General features: G+C 44.2%; 1 pseudogene; it reads right to left on the bottom strand.

Annotated features, from left to right (window-relative positions):
- Positions 1-726: 726 nt before the first annotated feature.
- Positions 727-6121, bottom strand: LOC127761155 (chaperone protein ClpB1-like; annotated as a pseudogene).
- Between the last annotated feature and the right edge of the window lie 3610 nt (positions 6122-9731).

The following is a 9731-nucleotide window of genomic DNA, read 5'->3' as shown; positions in this document are numbered from 1 at the left end:
AGTTCTGTTTTCCCCTCTTTTGCTTTAACCTCCCCTCATTATAACAAACTATTTTGAGCCCAACATGAAAAAATTGTACCATATTGATATCACATTCATATATTTTCTCATATATCTTGATTGGCATATACGTAATGTGGGGTTAATTGCTAGGCTAAATTTACAACTTCCTTTTGCAAGAAAAAATCCCAAGGTTTGAATTATATTAAGTCTTTGGGGGGGGGGGGGGGGTGAATTTAACAATAATTTTACATTGCAATAAGTTTATAGTAATAAAGTTATAAGAATATGAAATTATTTTTCAAGCCAAATCTATTATAATAATGTATAATAATGTATATCTTTGCTTGGATATTTGGGTTTTGAGATATTTCAACATTTATATTTCCAACATATATAGCTTTTTTTTGTTTTATTTACACTTATTTCAAGTTCCATCATAGCGTTAGCACGTGCATATTACTAATCTGAAATAATTACTAAATGCTAGAAATTATTATATTTTGAAACTGAGAAAGTAGTTCTGAAATGTTTTCTGCCCTCGAGAAACATAAAAGTTCTATATATTTCAAGATCTCTGCATGTACTGATTTTTTATAAAATAAAACCTATCAATTTTATACTACATATAATAATTTCGTGTTGTTTTTTTATATGTAAGTCATCTTTCCTATGCCACACATAAATATTTTTTCACAAAACAAGAACATTTAATGCTGAAACTTATATACAACGTCCTGTGTTAACAAAGCTGCACAAATATTTTCATAATATTTTTAGAACTTTGAGTGGGTAAATCAATTGTCAATGCTTGTAGGTCTATTAGGATATTATGGGTATTTTCAAACAAGCATCCGTACCCAAATGACACATTATTATAGTAGAAATAATTAATAATCTCAGTGACATGTTTTATAATGGAACAGTCTATACAGACCACTGAACTAGGATGAACTCTTCAAACTTATGGGGAAAAAAGGACAGGAAAATGTTGTTGAATAATTCTCTCTCCCAGCAGACATTGTACAATCGGGAGGAAAAGCACAAAGACATTGCAGGAATTCCACAAGAACGAAGAAACCATTCAGATCCAGCAGAAACTAGGAAGCATTGCCCTGTCTATTCAAGAAACTAGAGAATTTCCAATTCGTTCTTAGTTTCTTTGTAACCTGGTCATCCACGAAAAGAACACAAAGCAATTAAAAGTAACATGCATTAAGGACATCAGGTCGTCTCATTCAGCTCTTACAGCGTCATGGAGGAAAGCCGATGCAAAATCAGGCAGCAACACGGCAAAAAACAGTATAAGCAAGCAAGCAGCCCTCCTTACCATATGAGTTGCAAGTTCTCTCTTATTCCTAGACACAACACCCACTGGCTAAAACCGGCATAAGTTCAAGCTGAAGGAGATACTACCATGTTGCAACTTACTAAGGTAATATGGATGACCCGAAAGTGGCAACCTAGCTACTTGTCAGGCTGCTCCTATATGCTAATCACCTTTCTTCCTCTTTGGTGTGGGGGCGAACACGATCACATCGTCATCGCTATCCAAGTCGCTTTGAAGCTCCTGGACTGGTCTCTTGCCTCGTGGAACCACTACCTCCTCCTTCAATACTTGAAAGTTCAGCCCCTTCTTGTCATCGGTAGCGTCAATGGAAATAGTTGACCCATTTCCAGCATCTCCTGTAATAAGCATCTCAGAGAGCTTTGTCATCACATTCTTCTGCACCCACCTCCTTACTGGTCTTGCGCCATACATCTGAAAGAGATGAAGCATGGTTAATTATGTTAGTACGAACTGAAAGATCTCATGGTCATTACAAAGTGGTAGACTGAACTTGTGATGATGTTGAAAAGAATCTGCACTTACTGGGTTGTATGATTCATACAAGATGACGTCCAAGGCATCATCACTTGCAAGTAGAGATACGCCCTTGTGAGCCACACTGGTAACGACACTCTTCATCTGAATTTTGACAACCTCCTTAAGATTGTCGTGCGAAAGCGGCTCAAATATCACAATCTCACTCAGCCTGTTGAGAAGTTCAGGCCTGAAATACTTCTGAACCTGCATGTGCAAAGTATATATAACAATCAGAAAGAAGCTACTGCAGCCAGTCCAGGATATCATAATCAGGATAGATCGGGACTAGAACAAACTTGTTTCATAACAAGGTCCCGTGCAGCTTCCGTTGATCTTTCACCAGTCACTCCTTCAGTTAGGTGCTCAGCTCCCAGATTTGAGGTCATAATGATGATGGTGTTCTTGAAATCTACTGTCCTTCCTTTGCCATCAGTCAACATGCCATCATCGAGGAGCTGAAGGAACACGTTGAAGACTGAGGGATCTGCCTTCTCCACCTCATCAAAAAGGATGACACTGTAAGGACGCGTCCTAACTTTCTGTCAATTGTCCACCATCTTGATGGCCATGGTAGCTTTAAGATGCCCAAGAAAGCACTAAAATAAGTCAAAATAATGAAAAATATGAAATAGTTTAACTAAGGGAGCAGGGTATGCAAAACCTTGGAGGTGCTCCAATGAGACGCAACACAGATCCACTCCCAACAAATTCAGACATGTCAAAGCGGATCAACATCTTCTCACTGTCAAATAGCTGCTCAGCAAGGGCTTTTGCAAGCTCCGTCTTTCCAACACCGGTTGAGCCCAGAAAGAGGAAAGAGCCTATAGGTTGGCCAGGTTGTTCAAGGCCTGCCCTAGAACGTAAAACTGCCTGTGCAACCAGTTTGACAGCTTCATCCTGGCCAACAACTCGCTCGTGCAATCTGTTTGCCAGGTGGATTAACTTCTCCTTCTCCTCTTGATCAAGTGTAGTGACCGGGATGCCAGTCCATCGGCTCACAACCTTCATATAACATGTGAACATAATTAGGATATTAGATTGAATGATCGAAACAGAATTATTATACAAATACAAGTAGCATGCTTACTTGAGCAACATGATCTGGGCCAACAATTGCTTCGTTCACTCCATTCACTGACGTATTTCCATTGTTATTTTGCATTCCTGTGGTGTTCACCCCTTTTTGACTATCAATCTGCAGCCTTACAGTGGAGCAAGCCTCATCAATCAGATCAATCGCCTTGTCAGGAAATTGACGACCTACAGGAAGAAATACTATCTGTCAAATTACCTAACTCTCAGCTGTCATGCGCATGAAAATCACTAGAAACACTGTGCCATATTTGCCCATGAAGCATTCTCAGGAATTCTATCAATCTTTAAATTCATGTGATCCATTATATCAGGAGATCTTGCATAAACTTATGTAAGAAACCACACAGAACAGCAGGGAATGAATGATTATGCTGTCAATTGCAGTCGCCTTTACAAAAATAGTTGAGTTGATCAAGTCAACAAGTGAAGGTACAGTTAAGGAACGGAACACAACCATGATATCCAATTAACGTTTTATTCGATTTTCTTCTCTTTCTTTTTATTGCAATTCCTAAATGTAGGTGACTGCAGCTACTAATAATCAACCCTCATGTTGGATTGGTAATGGGAAAGTCTAATTAAAAGGGTCTTTAACGATTGAATGATATAGCCCCACAAATTACCAGTTGCTCTTTGGTGGATAATCTCAGAAGCCAAATATATATGTAATGAACTTAGAACTCACAGTACAAGGCATAAAATGATTAAATGCATTTTCACTAACAGCACCATAATATTTGAGCTAATAATAGTATAGAGTAATCAGGGTCAACAAGATGACTTCTTTTTTCTGAAAGTTCATGGCCTGATTCATCTGACATACATGACTTAAAAATAAGAATTCTTAGCTCCAATTAAAAAAAATGGATTGTACAATTTTAAAAATGTCTAACATGAAGAGTCACCTAAGTCCTCTCCCAGATGTTAAAACTTGACCTAACTCCAAATTTTCATATAGCCAAATACTGGCATTCCGACTGAGATTCCTAGTGTTGTCCATGCTACTGAATTCATAAAAAGGTGAAGTTATATACCACTAGCTTCTGACAAAGTACAAAATCTAAAAATAATTTACAATTGACGATGGGAATTTGATATTAAAATCCCTACAAAACTTAGCCACAAGGAAATGTAACCACGGAACAAAAATTGTAACCCCCAAAACACATGTACTGTTACCCTAGAATATGTGCAATCCCCCTTAACCGGTAGTATCATGAAAGCTAGCAGAAACAAGCAATAAACTAATTAAACGGTTTTGCTAAAAAATATGGTGTCACTTTTTTTTGGGGGGAGTAGCTATATTTGTGACGCCATATTTTTCACCAAAAATTAGTCAGCATGTATTTACATTATAAGTTCCTAAATTACATATGTAATAATTTTAGTGTATTTACAATTTTAAGTCCAAATATTACATACTAATTACATATGTAAGTGGTGTGTAAATTTGTATTACTAATACATACTAATTACAAATTTATATTTAATTGAATTTGACTTTTTTTTACACCTAAAAGACCCTATTTTAATCACTCATTGAAAGCGGCAACAAACGCACTTTTAAACCACGCAATCATGCACCCACACGATATAGTAGCACGAATCTTGGAAACAATCTGACCGAACAAAAATTCGACTGTAATCGGCTGGAGAATGTGGTGACACAATTATAGCGAATCCCTTTTTTTTTACTTGATTGCTAACTCGCTCTCTTTTATATATAAGTATGTTTCGCTCTCCTATCTCTTCTTCCTAGTTACTAATTTGCATACTATACAAAAATTACATTGCAAGAGAAACTTATAGTGTAAGTGTAAATATGTGTAATTTACAGTGTCATGAAAAGTTTGAGTGTTTTTTGGTGGAGAATTTGGTTCCATAAATATAACTAGTCCCTTAAACAAAATGAAAATTCTCACCGGTGATGTAGCGGCCCGCAAGCTGTGCGGCAGCGACAATGGCGGCATCCTGAATCTTCAAGCCATGGTGCTCTTCGTACCTCTGCTTCAGCCCCTGCAGAATAGCAATGGTCGCCTGCGTGGTCGGCTCCTCGACGAGCACCTTCTGGAACCGGCGCTCGAACGCGGCGTCCCTCTCGATGTGCTTGCGGTACTCGTCGAAGGTGGTGGCGCCGACGCAGCGGATGCGGCCACGGGCCAGCGCCGGCTTGAGCAGGTTGGCGCCGTCCATGCTGCCGCCCTTGCAGGCGCCGGCGCCGAGCAGCATGTGCATCTCGTCGATGAAGAGGATCACCTTGCCCGCCACGCTCTCGGCCTCCTGGATCACCTTCTTGACGCACTCCTCGAACATGCCGCGGTACTGGGTGCCCGCCACCAGGGAGCCGACGTCGAGCTCCACGACGCGCGCGCCGGCGAGCGCGGCGGGGACGTCCCCGGCCGCGACGCGCCGCGCGAGGCCCTCGGCGATGGCCGTCTTGCCGACCCCCGGCGCGCCGACGAGCACGGCGCTGTTCTTGGTCCGGCGGCACAGGATGCACACCACGCGGTCGACCTCGTCGTCGCGGCCTATCACCGGGTCGGCGGCGGCGGCGGCGGCGGCAGCCCCCGTCATGTCCCGCCCGTACGTGCGCAGTGCGGTTTCCTTCGGGGAAGGGACCGGCTTGGCCTTGGTCACGTAGGCGGCGGCGGCAGCGGGGACGCCACCACTCGGTTTCGGCTTCGGCTTCGTACTCCGCCTTCCGATGACGTCTTCGCCGGCGGATCCCACTACGGCCGACGACGAGGTGTCCCCCTTGATGACGGCGTTGGTGGAAGACGCCGGGCCCCACACCGACCACTCCGGGGCGACGAAACGGACGGGCAGCGAGGAGGAGAGGTGGCCAGCGCGGAGGTGCTTGCCGCCGCTGCGCGGCCGCGACGACGCCCGGCCGTGCGAGCGGTGCACCAGCGGGGCGGCGGCGGAGGGCCCGCCGCCGACCACGTCGTCGTAGAGGATGGCCTGGCGTCGCCGCCGTCGCCGTCGCCGTCGCCGTCGTCGCACTCGTACTTCACCTTCACCATACCGCTGGACCACTTGTTCGCGTGGACGGGAGGGAGATCGGCGGCGTCGGCGTCGAGGATGCCGTAGCGGTACTTCTTGCGGTGGATCGACATGGCCGGCGCGCGCGGGGGGTCGCCGGCGGAGAGGGAGGTGGAGGAAGGGGAAGTGGAAGGCGTTTTTATTACTGCGGTTTTACCGCACTAGTAGGCGTTTTTACCGCGTCCTATGACGGTGGACGTGGGATTTTTACCGTGAGCTGCAGTTAAATTTCCTTTTGGGGTCCGCGCCGACCATGCCGATGCAACCGACATTCATCCGTTAAGAAACCACGAATTTCGAGAGATTTGGTTCTAATCCAAACGATCAAATTCTAATGAGTAAAGCACTTTGGACCAATGGATCATCTAGTATCTCTATCTCTACAATTATAAAAATTAAAGATGTTTTTACCTACGTCATCCGTAAATGAGTCGGTTTTTAAGTTCGTTTATTTTGTAAATACATATCCGTATTTAAGTCATTTTTTAAGTCGTTCACTGTTGGTAATACAGAAGGAATTATATAAGAAATCTGTTTTAAAAAACTCGCATGTAAACTTGAGCAATCGGACTCCTAACTGCAGCTCATGATTAAAGATGTTTTTGCCGGTATTTTGGTACGTCATCCGTGTATAAGTCGGTTTTTAAGTTTGTTATCTTTACTATTATAAAAATTGAAGATGTTTTTGCTGGTATTTTGGTACGTCAACCGTGCATGAGTCGGTTTTTAAGTTTGTTTGCTTTTGGAAATACATATCCATATTTAAGTCGGTTTTTAAGATCGTTCACTTTTGGTAATACAGAAGGAATCATATAAGAAAACTGTTTTAAAAAACTCGCTTGCTAACTTGAGCAATCGGACTCCTAATTGCAGCTCATTATTTTCTAAAAATATATTATCCAAGCGAACTCCCACAGTGTTTCATCTTAACTAAACCATATAACAATAATAAGATTAAAATAAACTTCACCCGTTGTAACGCACGAACATTTTTCTAGTTCCTACTAAAATTTCACTTTAAATTATCACATATCAATAGGTGGGAAAATTTTTTTAGCTGATTAGCTACCCGGTCCAATGTGTTCATAATGACATGGGACTATGGGAGCCACTCGGTTTAAAACATAAGCTGTGTTTAGTTACTTTCAAACTTCCAAAAATTTCATCACATCAAATGTTTAGACACATGTATGGAGCATTAAATGTGGATGAAAAAAAACAATTTCATAGTTTACATGTAAATTGCGAGACGAATCTTTTGAGCCTAATTACACCGTGATTTGACAATGTGGTGCTACAGTAAACATTTACTAATGACGGATTAATTAGGCTTAATAGATTCGTCTCGCAGTTTACAGGCGGAATCTGTAATTTGTTTTGTTATTAGTCTACGTTTAATACTTCAAATGTGTGTCCGTATACTTTAATTTTTTTTTGGAAAGGAACTTCAAACTTTCGAAAATTCTGTCATATCAAATGTTTGGACAAATGTATGGAGCATTAAATGTGGAAAAAAAACTAATTGCACAGTTTGCATGTAAATTGCGAGACGAATCTTTTGAGCCTAATTACACCGTGATTTGACAATGTGGTGCTACAGTAAACATTTATTAATGACGGATTAATTAGGCTTAATAGATTCGTCTCGCAGTTTATAGGTGTCAGAGTTACGGGTCAGGCATACCCTTTACCCTTCGATATACGTTACATATCGATATGACATACCCACGCGTATGCGGATATTTCCTGTATATTCTAAGGAAACCTTTCACGGAATCTACAGACGGGAAGAATCCTACTCGGGCAGAACTAGGTCGTTGGCGTATCGTATAGGGTCTGATACCTCCGAGTTCTACATGGAGACCTCCAGATCTGCGATATAAAAGGGGCCCCCCGAGGAGGGTTTAGGCGTCGAATCTCAGAGCCAACATAACCTATACAGCCTATGAAGCCGGAGCCTACGAGGAGCCAAGTCATCGAGAGCTAGTCGAAACAACTCGTCTACAATCTCGCCGGATCCGACAAGTTCCCTTGTTCCCTTTGTAACCTGTGTTTTCTACCATATAATCCCACATCAACTGAATTAGGGTTATTACCTATCAAGGGGCCTGAACTAGTATAATTCTTGTATTTTGCTTGCTTGATGTCGTACTACGTAGATCCTTGTACCAACGTTCTCCAATACCCTCTATATCCGGTCTACGGGTATCACCCGTCGACAGTGGCGCGCCAGGTAGGGGCCCTTGGTACTCAAGGTTCTACTACTATGTCATCCAGCTTCGTCGACAACAACGTCAGCACCAGCCTCAGCCAAGTACTCCCTGCTTCAACAATGCTGGTATGGACTCAAGTCGGCGAAATCGTCTTCCCAGTTTACACCACGACGCCGATCTCAACCGGTCCTCCAATGACCGGAGACGAGAATGCAGTGGCTACGAACCAAGGCGATTCCATGTCGAAAAATCCTCCCGTCGAGACGGAGAACGGAATATCGACGACATCCAAGCTCGAGAAGGATTCTAATACGGCCAAACCTTGTCCTTCCGACATGAACCACGAGCCGATAAAGATGACTTCCGAAGCCACAAGGTCTTGGTGTCCTATCCACGAAACTAAGAAACACACTCTGCAAGATTACTGGGTTTTCCTCAACGTCCGTGCTGAAATTCGCGCCTGCAAAGAACGTGGAATTCAGCGTACTTCTCCAACTCGGGATGTCTATTGTCCTATTCACAAGACAAAGAATCATGACCTCTCGAGCTGCAAAGTCTTTCTCGGCGCCATGAAAGCTCAGTCTCCTAAGTCATATGTCCCCATCAGGGATAACGGCAAGGAACAAGGAGCGACTCCAACTTCAGATCGATTCGTTGGGGTAATCGATATCGATCCTCACGAACCATCGGTCTTACATCTCCTCGAGGACTATGGGTCATCGACAACGAGCGCGCCGTGGGAGGTATTGGCTATCGATGACGTTGGCACGTCAGCGCACGCCAACGCAGAAGCGGGGAATCAATCGACTACTCCAGCCCAGTACATCAGGGCCGTTCAAGCGATACTGAGGGAAACTCCTTACGATCCCGTTCTGAACGTTGACCTCAAGCGTTGGACATAACGACTATGGGAATCGGTGACTAACCTCAGCAACGCGTTTGAAGAAGCCGCTACTGCAGCACACTAGGAGCAGCCACCAACTGGCGAGGCCAATGGTGAAGATCCGGAACGGAGGGAATCACCTCAACGAGCTACCCCTCCACCTCGCGGCACTAGCGATCTTCGAGATCAAATCAACGGCCGCCGAGAAGCACGACGCACACGAGACAACGTGAATCGCTCTCGGCGTCATGTCTCTTCACGGCGCCATGATATCGGAAATCGAGGAGACCGCTCAAACGAGGACCGGGACCGCGACAACCACCACGATCACAACGATTGCGAACGACGGGTGCCAGACAATACTGGTCATGGCCGCCGCCGTATCGACGACGACGATGGGGATCGGCGCCGAGACAACAGCGGAAGACGACGACAGGATTCCTGAGATCCAGGCCATCATCCTTGTAATCGTACGCCGGAACCAAGCGACCCATCGTCATCGTCATCATCCGCGTCCTCCTCATCGTCAGACAGACATCCACGAAGGACACACGACCACCGACAACCCACTGCCCCCAACGCTGGGTGTAGGGCTTTCGGTCATTCCCTACGTGATGTCCGATGGCCTGAG

This window comes from Oryza glaberrima, chromosome 2 (assembly GCF_000147395.1).
Source record: "Oryza glaberrima chromosome 2, OglaRS2, whole genome shotgun sequence".
Taxonomy (NCBI): Eukaryota; Viridiplantae; Streptophyta; class Magnoliopsida; order Poales; family Poaceae; genus Oryza; species Oryza glaberrima.
This window is presented reverse-complemented; position numbering and strand designations above follow the sequence as displayed.